Source organism: Microcaecilia unicolor, chromosome 1, assembly GCF_901765095.1.
Source record: "Microcaecilia unicolor chromosome 1, aMicUni1.1, whole genome shotgun sequence".
Classification (NCBI taxonomy): Eukaryota; Metazoa; Chordata; class Amphibia; order Gymnophiona; family Siphonopidae; genus Microcaecilia; species Microcaecilia unicolor.
In genome coordinates this window covers 595,550,917-595,563,518 of record NC_044031.1, presented here as the reverse complement: position 1 = coordinate 595,563,518, position 12,602 = coordinate 595,550,917, and the positions used below count along the sequence as shown (strand labels likewise).

At 42.2% G+C, this 12,602-nt stretch overlaps 1 protein-coding gene and 1 long non-coding RNA gene across 4 annotated transcripts in view; one reads left to right on the top strand and one right to left on the bottom strand.

Annotated features, from left to right (window-relative positions):
* Positions 1-238: 238 nt before the first annotated feature.
* LOC115480654 lies at positions 239-9,924 on the bottom strand. The gene is made up of 2 exons (XR_003943850.1): positions 9,813-9,924; positions 239-789 (listed from the first exon to the last, which is right to left on the bottom strand). It is a non-coding gene; the product is annotated as an uncharacterized LOC115480654 (long non-coding RNA).
* Positions 9,925-9,985: 61 nt separating this feature from the next.
* ZFAT (zinc finger and AT-hook domain containing) overlaps positions 9,986-12,602 on the top strand; it is a 283,052-nt gene continuing 280,435 nt past the window's right edge. For 2 of the 3 annotated variants that reach the window (XM_030219474.1, XM_030219449.1), the window contains exon 1: positions 9,986-10,195. The gene's annotated coding sequence lies outside the window, so the exon portion shown is untranslated. The remainder of the gene's footprint in view (positions 10,196-12,602) is intronic. The other variant, XM_030219458.1, reaches the window with a different exon arrangement.

Sequence of the window (12,602 nt, the reverse complement as noted above, 5' to 3'; positions counted from 1 at the left end):
ATGCATTAGTGTTTTTAACAAACCAACAATTAGCATGTGCACTAACCGTGCAGGTGCCTATAGGGATATTGTAGATGCATACACAGTTAATGTGCGTACATGGTTAACGAGCCTAGAACGCGGCTTAGTAAACAGGGCCCTTAGCTTCCTTCTAAATCTTTGGCTTAAGAATTTAAGTTAGCCATTAAATCTTGTCCACATAAAAGCTGAAAAGCACTTCTGCTACATTTTTATTATATTTTGACAAATGCTGGAAGTCTTTTCCATAGAACATGTCTTCTTCATCTAAGTTTTTATCCAATCTGTGTTATCTTGTAAACCTGTTATATTATGTAAGCCGCATTGAACCTGCTAATAAGTGGGAAAGCACGGGGTATAAATGTTACAAATAAATAAATAAATAAATAAGTGAAGTGCTTCCACAACACTTTCCAATTCCTATTAGTTTACATTCTGTTTTGGGTTTACTTTGTGAGCACGTTTGCAGATGAAGTGTTACAATGGGTCCCACAACCTGCTTGCACAGATGGGGAAACTCTAACTTGAAATCTCTCATAGACTTTCTTAAAGTGCTTTCAAGTTCATCAGATGACAAGTTAACTTGCTCTCACAATCCATGTCTTGTGTTGTCACCTTCCTTCTTATAATGGAGTTTCCCACGGCTCTGGTGGAGGACGATGTGGGTGAAGCAAAGTATGACTTGACATCTCCAGCACTTCTGATTGACAGCTCATCTTGATCTCGAGTGCATTAGGAAAACTTACACTCAGGGAACTTTCTCTCTTAAACCTAAAAATTAGAAAAAGACTAAGAAACTCAAAAATATTAAAATAAAACTGAATTCAACTGCTTTTTTTTCTTTTTCTTATAAATAAGGATGAAAAATTGGCACCTAACCACCATGATGCTTGAAAAACTTATAGCCACACTCTTGGGCAATACTTACACTGGTCCAACAAAAAGGTATTTCATTGCCAGGAAAGAACTCAACAGCAAAAAATTTAAGAACACAAGGCAGCAAATCAACGAAGAGAGATTTAAAGCCTAACCGTTGTCTCAAATGAGAAAAAAAGCTGTAGGCGCTCATTTTTAAAGCACATAAACTTAAGTTACTTAGAAGCATATTTTCAAAGCACTTCCTTACAAAGTTCCATAGTAGCATATGCAACTTTGCAAGTCTAAGTGCTTTGAAAATATGCCTCTATGTACGTTTGTAAGGCTAAGGGCCTCTTTTACAAAGCCACGCTACCGATTCTCAGTGCAGCAAATAAGAGGAAGCCCATTCAATTCCTATGGGCTTCCTCTCATTTGCCACACGGGAATCGCTACCACTTTTTGTAAAAGAAGCCCTAAGTGCTTGGAAAATGAGCCCCATAGGAACCTATGTAACTTTGTAAGTCTGTGCTTTGAAAATGAGCCTCTTAGTAAATTAAACCTATAGAACAAACTCAGCTTCCTTCTAAATGTTTGGCTTAAAAATTTACGTTGGTCATTATAACTTGGCTATATAAATGCTGAAAAGCACTTCTGCTACATTTTTATGATATTTTGACAAATGAATGGTGAAATCTATTCATACATGTTAATTTCCTTTCCTTGCGTCCTACTAGACCAGTCCACACCAATGCATAGCGTCCCTCCTAACCAGCAGACAGAGAAAACTTAATTTTTTCAGTGACATCACTAGTATAAAGGTTGTTGCCTCCTGGAATCTTTCAATATTGCTTTGCACAAGCACTATAGGATTCAGACCATAAAACTTGCCCGAGCAAACTAACCCATTTGGAGAAACTGCCGAGGAAAACTTCTGTAGAATATCATAATTTATGAACATAATCCTCTGCTTCAAGCAAGGAAGGAGCAAAATAGTGGAAACTATTATTATTTGTTGTATTTGTATCCCACATTTTCCCACCAATTTGCAGGCTCAATGTGGCTTACATTATGCCATAATGGCGATCACAATTTCCGGATAGAGAAATACAAGTAGTATTGCATTAAGGTGCATAAATGGTAAAGTAGAATACAAAGTGGTATTGCATTGAAGTTCCTAAATGATAAAGTGAATTATTGAATAAGTTAGACCAGGGGTAGGCAACTCCGGTCCTCGAGAGCCGCAGGCAGGTCAGGTTTTCAGGCTATCCACAATGAATATGCAGGAGATAGATTTGCATACCATGGAGGCAGTACTTACAAATCTATCTCCTGCATATTCATTGTGGATAGCCTGAAAACCTGACCTGCCCGAGGCTCTCGAGGACCGGAGTTGCCTACCCCTGAGTTAGACAATCAACTATAGAAAGTTCATTTCCGGTATGTGAAATAAAGTGGTAGTGCGTATTACGTAACTTTCATTAGTGGCAACGTAGGTTATCAGTCTAGTTTGGAGAGTTTGGTTTTGTCTAGTTCATAAAGAATAAAATTGCGGAAGACATAGATAAACATAATTTAATGGGACAGAGTCAGCATGGATTCAACCAAGGGAAGTCTGGTCTCACCAATTTGCTTCATTTCTTTGAAGGTGTGAATAAACATGTCGATAAAGGTGAGCCAGTTGATTCAGTGTATCTAGAATACGACGAAAAAGATGTTCCACTCCATGTGGAAACTCAAAAGAGTAAAACCTTTCTTCCCGAGATACATCTTCCGTACCCTGGTACAGTCAATGGTACTGAGTCACCTGGACTACTGCAACGCACTATACGCTGGATGCAAAGAACAGAATATCAAAAAACTCCAAACAGCCCAAAATACCGCCGCCAGACTCATATTTGGAAGAACTAAATATGAAAGTGCAAAACCCCTAAGAGAGAAACTTCACTGGCTCCCACTTAAGGAACACATCGCATTCAAGATCGGTACGATTGTTCACAAAATCATCCACGCAGACACCCCAACCTATATGCTAAACCTCGTGGACCTGCCTCCCAGAAATGCCAAAAGATCATCCCGCAAATTTCTGAATCTACACTTCCCCAGCTGTAAAGGACTAAAATACAAGCTGATGCATTCAACTACCTTCTCTTACATGAGAACGCAGTTGTGGAATGCATTACCTACTACCTTGAAAACTATGCACGAAATAACCAACTTTCGTAAATCTCTGAAGACACATCTCTTCAACAAGGCCTACAAAGAAAACCAACAACCTTACTAAATCCACCCAAGTTATGAAAGTCTAATTTCTATACCTATCCGCCTAAATCTTCTCTTCCTTCCTTTACTTAATATTTTCACATCACTAATTGTATCTGATATCCTGGAATGACAAAGCCATAACAGGACTCTGTAAGCCACATTGAGCCTGCAAATAGGTGGGAAAATGTGGGATACAAATGCAATAAATAATAATAATTTCCAGAAAGCTTTTGACAAAGTTCCTCATGAAAGACTCCTGAGAAAATGAAGAAGTCATGAGATAGGAGGCAATATCCTTCTGTGGATTAGGAATTGGTTACTGGACAGAAAACAGAGTGTAGGGTTAAATGGCCATTATTCTCAATGGAGGAGGGTGAATAGTGGAGTGCAGAAGGGATCTATACTGGGACAGATGCTATTTAACACATTTATAAATTATCTAGAAATCGGAATGACAAATGAGGTGATTCAATTTGCAGATAACACAAAACTATTCAAAGCTGTTAAAACATATGTGGACTGTGAAAAATTGCAGGAAATCCTTAGGAAAACTGGAAGACTCTCCAAATGGCAGATTAAATTTAATGTGGACAAATGTAAAGTGATACATATCGGGAAGAATAATCTGAATCAGTTACCTGATGCTAGTGTCCACCTTGGGAGTTAGCACTAGAGAATGACACGGGGACAAAGTTTGCCCCGTCCCTGTGAGCTCTGACCCCCATCTGCACAAGCCTCAAACAGTTATTTAGTAGAACGCCAGAGATGTAGAAAGAGATGCATTTACTCCTGTACTGTGCAAAATATAATGATGGCACATGCCAGGGATGGTGTTAGGAGAGTGTGACTAGGGCAACTGCCCTTGGCCCCTGACCAGGGAGAGCTCCAAGGTGAAGAAAGTGTAGCCTGGTAGACAGACATCAGTCCTTAATACTGCCTTTAACCCTACTACAAACACTCAATTTAACAGATTGAGGGGAGGTGGTGTCTGCTAAACTGAAATGTCTGAAAACATTATACTTTATATATTTTAAAATGCAATCAGTTTTCACATTAAAACCTACAAATTTAGCTATATGAGAGATTATATATTATGCATTAATATGCATTATACAGTCATATACATAAATTTTAATTATCTTGGAATTTTGTCGCTTCTGAATTCTGAAATCTTGGCAATGACCATCTATAATCTTGGCAATGACCATCAAATAACTCCAGGAGGGCTCACTATACACTATAAGGGGGTTATAGTATGTGTACCTGGGACCTTTTATGTGAAGTTCACTATAGTGCCCCCTAGGCTGCCCCATTACTCTGCCGGGATGTCTGTGTGGCCAATCTACTGATGGTCCCCAGATGTTCCAATGGCTGGTTTTAGGGCAGTTTTGTCTTTGATGTTTTATTTTCCAAAATGGTCTGAAAAGAAAAACGCACGGAGCACAAAACATCTACGAAAAAGGCAATTTTCAAACAAAAAAAAAGAAAAGAAAGATAACATCCAAAATTGGACTTAAGATGTTTCGTCAAAAATGCTTCTGCTTGGAAAACAGATGGCTTACAGGGGATATGATAGAGATGCAGGAAATCCTGAGAATGGGTAAATGTGAATTGTTTACTTTTTCCAAAAGTACAAAAACTAGGGGCTACTCTATGAAGTTACATGGTAATATTAAAACGAATAGGAGAATAACTACAAAGACTAGGGGATACTCCATGAAATGACATGGTAATACTAAAACAAGTAGGATAATTTATTTTTCACAATAAATAGTTAAACTCTGGAACTCATTACCAGAGGATGTGGTAACATCTATGAGTGTATCTGGGTTTAAAAAGATTTGGCCAAGTTCCTGCAGAAAAAGTCCACAATCTGCCTTTAAAATAGGCACTGGGCAAGCCACTACTTATTCTAGGATCAGTAGCATGGACTCTTGCTATTATTTGGGATTCTGCCAGATACTTGTGTCCTGGATTGACCACTGTTGGAAGGGGGGTATGGGCTGGCTGGACCATTATACTGACCCAGTATGGCTATTCTTACGTTCTTATCCCCAGCAGCACACAAATTATTTCACACAAAGTTGCACTTGATTCAAGGAAAGTACAACTAAGTGTGTGAGTTTTAATTTAAGCACATATTTAATACAACAGCTCTATCCAAATGCAGACCTCTGTAACACCTATAGGCAGACCTTTTAAAAGTACACATTCCTGTTGGCATATGTACATGCTTATACATCCACGTAACTTTATAAAAGCTATTTCCACATGTAGAAGATGCCTCAGACACAGAAAACACTAAGAAATTATATTCAAAGTAATAAAAAAGGGAAACCATTTTCAAAATCACAACAATAAAATAAAGCTATAGGGCCTAGAAAGGTCTAGCAGTTATAGGTTCAATAACAAGCAGATGATCAAAAGCCCCGCGTTGTTCCAAACAGTGCTGGAACAGCACAGGGCGTTATTGGACCTATGATCAGAGCTAATGACATGCAAATTTAAGCATGCAATTCTTTCTGCTCATGGGGTAGAAGTGCGGGTGTTTCTCTCTTATATGATGTGAAGCCCCACCCAGCGCATCCCAGGATACACTGGGCAGGGCTGGGTGCCGCCATTTTGCAGGTGGCGTCGAAGGAAGAGGAGGGAGGCAGGCCACCTCCCTCCCTCCTCCAACTCAAGGTGGTGGTGGGGGGGGGGGGATTGACAGTGGCCCACTGGACCACCAGGGACTTCTTGCTAATGGGGGGGGGGGGGGTTAGGGGGGCTGGAGTCCCATCGGATTGCCAGCCCTCCCTGAACCTATGTTGGGGTGGGGTCGGGGGGACCGGAGGTCCACTGGATCTCCAGCCATATGTCGTGGCGGGGGGGGGGATCGTCGGTTCCTGGGGAAGAGTTGCTTCATTGGGGGGGGGGGGGGGTTATGGGGGGCTGCTACCATGCAAATGCATGCTGGACAGGGCTCAGCATTCCTCCCCAATGGTCTGCTGGTGTAGGGTTTGCCATAGCCAGCGGGCCATCTTTGGTCACTGATCATTGAAGATGAATAAGTTTAGCATGCATTTGCGCTAAGAGCCCTGTTTTGCATGCATTTGCATGCTAGTTGCGTTCAGAGCCCACGAGCGCATAGTTTCACACGCTTGGGGGCTCTGATCATGGGGCAGTAGCAAACGCAGGGGCTAACAGCCTCTAGCACCTGTGTTTGCTTCTGATCATCGGGGCATAAATTATGAAGTGTGGAAACGTACTGTTCACGTACAAGTCCATGTATGCTAAGTAAACGTGAATGCAAAGCTGGAGTGTAGGAGACGCTTACACCGGGTATACCAAAATGGATAACCGGTATTGACGGAGAAGGTCGCCCAGCAGCACTTTGATGCGCTTTCCCAGTTAGCGGAAAGTTAACTGTGTGTTATTTATTCTGCAAGATTATTTCTTTATTGGAAATTGATAGACCCATGATGCAGGCCTTTACGGCTGAAACACGACTCGTGCCGGGTCATTTTTATTAATTTGAAATAAAGACCTTGTTTAGGAAACACCTTCTGTGAGAGGACTCTTTTTTTGATCCACTGTTTGTTGGTGTAGGAGACGCTTCGCAGGTGCTTTGATGTCTTTCCTTAAGCAGGAGATGTATACTGAAAATGTCACCAGCTCCAATTGTGACCAATATATATGATTAATTGGAGTGTTGTTGCTTCAAGAAGCCCTCGGCTCTATTTGAACTTGAGCTCACGAGGGCTGGGTGGCTTCATCATTGGCAGCAACACACAGAGTGTAGCGATTTTATCTAGCTATTTTAAATTGCATACTTCTTTTTTGTTTGTTTTTTTTCTTCTTATTTTCAGTTTTTAATATATATGTACAATTTTCAGCCTGTGGTAAATCGTCTATGAATTTAATATATAACAGCTACTTAGCTTTTTATAGTCCGATCCTTCTTACAACTCGCTGCATAGATAACGCGACCTCGACCAACAGTGGCCAGCGTTTTGTTGCCTGCATCAGGGTCTGACGGTCTGCGTGCAGCTGGAGAAAAACAAATTATTGAATCAGAACATGTAGGCAGTATCTTATATAATCATGCTCTTCACTTTCAGCATATATCTAACCACCTTCGTTGAAGGATCTACCGTCTACAACAGATCAGCTCGTACCCAAGATGGCTGCACTCTTTAAAGATTTAATGACGTCAGACGCTGGTGAACCGACTGACCAATCAACTTGTGTGTTTATCTATATTTTTAAATTTACAAAAAACCCCAAAAATTTAAAAGAGTTACTATGTCCGCAAGTATTACCGTTAAATAGAACAGAGCCCCTCACATATACTGGACATAAGAAATGCGGCTCATGTTGTATGTGTGCAATTATGTTGGAGAAAGAAGTCTTTATCCATCCAGAATCTAATTATGTTTTCAATTTGAAAGTGAACACCAACTGTAAATCTGACCATGTAGTTTATTGCATAATATGCCCTTGTGGTTTATTATATGTGGGACAGACTTCTAGGGCCTTGTATGTGAGGCTCATCGAACATCGAAGTGTGATTAATACACAGAGAATGCTTACTCCTCTAGTTCTGCATTGTAACACAGTAAGACACTCTTTCATGGAGTTAAGATGTTTAGTTTTACAACAGATAGAAGTGTCCTGTGAACGCATTGGAGTGGATAGAAAAAGGATCTTGTTCCAACAAGAACAGAAGTGGATACACCGTTTACATTCATTAACCCCGAAGGGTTTGAATGCTAGAATTGAATGGGGACATTTTTTCTAAATATAAACATACGTATATCAACGTTAAAATTTAAGTATACCCCGTGATTCTATACAACTGAATAACCTTTCTTGTTATTAGGGTGTTTAGAAGATCGCTTTCAAGTAGTTAAAAAATGGGGTTTTTTGTAAATTTAAAATATAGATAAACACACAAGTTGATTGGTCAGTCGGTTCACCAGCGTCTGACGTCATTAAATCTTTAAAAGAGTGCAGCCATCTTGGGTACGAGCTGATCTGTTGTAGACGGTAGATCCTTCAACGAAGGTGGTTAGATATATGCTGAAAGTGAAGAGCATGATTATATAAGATACTGCCTACATGTTCTGATTCAATAATTTGTTTTTCTCCAGCTGCACGCAGACCGTCAGACCCTGATGCAGGCAACGAAACGCTGGCCACTGTTGGTCGAGGTCGCGTTATCTATGCAGCGAGTTGTAAGAAGGATCGGACTATAAAAAGCTAAGTAGCTGTTATATATTAAATTCATAGACGATTTACCACAGGCTGAAAATTGTACATATATATTAAAAACTGAAAATAAGAAGAAAAAAAACAAACAAAAAAGTATGCAATTTAAAATAGCTAGATAAAATCGCTACACTCTGTGTGTTGCTGCCAATGATGAAGCCACCCAGCCCTCGTGAGCTCAAGTTCAAATAGAGCCGAGGGCTTCTTGAGGCAACAACACTCCAATTAATCATATATATTGGTCACAATTGGAGCTGGTGACATTTTCAGTATACATCTCCTCCACTCTTGATTGTTGATGATTTAAGAAATTTAGAAGGAGATTTTCCTTAAGTTTGTTTATAATTTCCTTAAGCAGGCACAAGGCGAACTCAAACTGCGGCTAAGACGGGACGTGCGTTCTCTGCTTAGGAATTCCCAAGGACGGGTCTTGTACCCTTCCTCCAGGCAGCGCCCGGACAATCACAACACAGGGACATCAATGCGGTCGACACCACCCCAATATCTCTCTATATAAAAGGCAACACCAACGTTCTATGAAGCCTCCAGCCGGAAGTGTGAAGGGGGAGAGATATCCGGTTTCCCCATGAGTGTCTGCCCCGCCCTCTCTGTAACACAAACAGTTAGTGAAGGAAAACACAGCAAAGCAGTGAAGGACTCAGAGCAGTGTTGCCAGGTGGGCGGTTTTACCGCCCAATTGGGCGGTTTTCCGCGCCCCGCCGCGGGAAATTTTTGCCCGCGGCGGGTTGCGGTTTTTTGGGCGGTTTTTAAGGCTTCCGGGCGGCTTTTTGATTTTTTTTGGCCGCGGGGGCGGGGTTAGTGACGTTTTTGGGCGGGGTTAGTGACGTTTTGGGCGGGGCCGATGACGTGGGAGGCGGGGCCGATGACGTGGGAGGCGGGGCCGATGACGGGGAGGCGGGGCTGATGACGGGGAGGCGGGCCCGATGACGTGGGAGGCGGGGCTGATGACGGGGAGGCGGGCCCGATGACGTGGGAGGCGGGGCCGGTGACGGCGGGGGCGGGGCCGGTGACGCAGGGGTGGGGGTGTCAGGGGCGGGGTTTGTGTTTGGGCGGGTTTTGGGCTGGTTTCTGGCCCGGATTGGGCTGGAAAAAAAATTTCTACCTGGCAACCCTGACTCAGAGGGGTGAGAGGGCAGAGACACACACACTCCCACATGCACACAGAAGAAAACTTTGCTAGCCCCCGTTTCATTTGCATCAGAAACGGGGCTTTTTTACTAATGTCACACATATACAGCGAGAGACAAAGCGGAAAAAGCAGGCGCAACAATTCACACGCGAACCCTTTATCCCCCGTCTGGTACCTCTCCTCTCCCTCTCTCAAACCGATCCGATCCCCCTCCCCATTTTCGGTCCGACATCTCTCCCTCATTCTGCAGTTCCCTGGCCCCGCGTCCTACCTTCCAATTCATCTTTTTAAATCAGTCAGAAGAACCGACCCTGCAGTTCTTCTTCTCCGGGTATCTTGCCTGCCACCGCGGCGTTGACGCAACGTCTTTCCCTCCACCGAGTCCTACCGGAAACAGGAAGTCGCACGAAAGGGGCGGGACGCAGCAAAGACGTTGCGTGGAACGGCGGCGAGACGCCGGAGAAGGAAAACTGCGGGGCTGGCCATGGGCGATTTGCAAGATAAGTTGGAAGGTAGGAGGCGGAGGAGGTGGGCACCCGCACAATGAGGGAGAGATATTGGCCTGTGGACGGGGGAAGAGTGACAGAGTCATGCTGAATAGCGGAAGAAATGGTAGACAGTGGGGGAGGGGTCTCCAGTCTCCAGGAGTATTTGGTATGTGAGAGCCAGCAGTCAAATTCTTGTGACTTTGTCTCTTTTGTAGCATGGAGGGTCAGTTCATGAGGATAGGAACCCGAATCTCTGAAATTATGCTAAGATTCATGAGAAGTGTTTAATCTTTAAGGATGTAAATAGTTATGTGCAGCTCACTATCTGTCATCTGATCTCAAATTTAAGTGATTTGGGGTTTTTTAAGGCACCGGTTAATGAACCTTTAGTACTACATGAGTACACCACTTTGATAGTCTTTAGGCTTGCAGATGGTATATATGAAATTTGTAAAAATATAAACATTAAAGCCCAGTTTCCAATTAAAGTGGTTGGATCAAATGTAGGAGAGAGCTGTTGGTGAGTTTGTCTTGCAGGTTGCAAATTCTGTAATAACTGGAAATCCTAGTGAAAATGTCACTGCTTAACTCTGGGATCATTTAAAGAATATATGATGGCTTAATTTGTCTACTCACTGCTTCATAAAGACTCAACTAAAAAGTAGACAAACATGTTCAGAATGGCATCATACCCCACCGAACCGACATAAAAAACCTGGATATCTGCGACATAATGAAACCAAAGACTGTAATGGACATATCCAAACGCTTCCTCTTCCCCCCCTAAACTCCCCCAAAGTATTCATCATACCTGAACCTTATTCCACCATAATATCACCTTGTATTTGTTCATACCGGAACTGGCAAATGCCGTTACGGTACTATGTAAGCCACATTGAGCCTGCTAATAAGTGGGGAAATGTGGGATACAAATGTAACAAATAAAAATAAAATACAATGTGCTTTGTTGTCACAGGGGAAGTGATCTCAATAGTCGCAGGGATATGCTACTTATTAGCAGCTTCAAACATATAGAAATCCCGTCTGTGACTGAAATCATCACTGACGAAAAAACCCCTCCTTCCTACTTATGCATTTGTGTTAACATTTCTGAAAGTTTTTATAGTAATTTCTTCTTTTTTTGTTTTTGTTCCATTTTTGTCTTAATCCTAAATCGTTAGTAAGGATATCTGCCCTTTACTTTATGAAAGGTATACTATGGTAGGACACAAACATAGAGTTCAGTAACTAGGCATGCACATATCAATGATGGTCACACTTAACTGAGAGTATGGCTGATCCCGACAGATGCCAGTTTCGCTACTGCTTTTTCAAGGGACCTGTGCCACTGTGTGCCTACAAAAAAAAATTATAAAAAGTCATGCTGCCTTCTATTTGGAGACAAGAACTCTTCATCGGAGGCTTCGGCTAGGGCTGGTTACCTGCTTATGCGTCTTTCACTGAACAATGATGGCAGCAGCGCTGTCACCGGAAGTAAAAATCACGTGGTGGAAATTGCCAGAGCTGTAAACAAAAATAGCTTCACAGTTCACACAATCCCACAATTTCAATGATCTAGAGTGTTTGGGGATAGATCGTATAGTCCCCTCATCCCGAGGTGGGGATGTAGACAGGAAGTTGTTGCAGAGAGAGCTGTTTTGGATATACCATCTTCAAACACTGGAGCCCCATGGTCTTAATACCACTATGCACTGGGGATGTTTTATGTGAACTGTGAAGCTATTTTTGTTTACAGCTCCGGCAACTTCCACCGTGTGATTTTTACTTCCGCCATCATTGTCCAGACTGATAATGATTTCTGTAGAAGAAGGAGAGATGCAAGATGATTTATTGAGAGAATAAGATCTGTCAGGGGAGCCCAAGGCTTCTTGAAACTTAGGAAGCTTGTGGAGAAAGCCACTGCTTATCCCTGGGGGGCAAGGTTTCAGAAATCTTGCTACTTTTTGGCATTCTGCTTGATACTTCTGACCTGATTTGGCCACTGTTAGAAACAGAACACTGGGCTAAATGGACCTTTGACTAGACCCAGTAAGGCGGTCCTCCTTCTGTTGTTTCTACTGTTAACTACTTATTTACTTCAAATGCATTTGAAACGTAGTATTTGATAGCAGACGTGGCCTAGTTGTTAGAGAAATTAACAGATAACCAGACAAGCTAAGGTTCAAATCATGATTCTGCCACTGTCACTCCGTGTGACCTTGAACAAGTCACTTTATTTCTTGTTGCCTCAGGTAGCCACTTACGTACTCTGTCATTTTAACAAAGTTAAGTTCCGTGGCTTTTGAACCACCACTGCCCGTGGTCTGCTACTGTACATGCTATCTGAGGATTACTGGTTCCCAGGTGATCACCCACTGACATAAGAAATTCTTCCCATTTGAAAGAATTGTGTCCAGCATCACACTTGTATTTGATTGTCCCTGTATACTTATCACCACTGTATGGAGCTGTGTGGATCCAGTATTGCTATTAAACTAAGTAGTTTTACTACCGTATGGCCTATCCACTTCTCTTGCTTAGTTGTGCAGTTCCTTCCCCCTCAGATCTCCTCT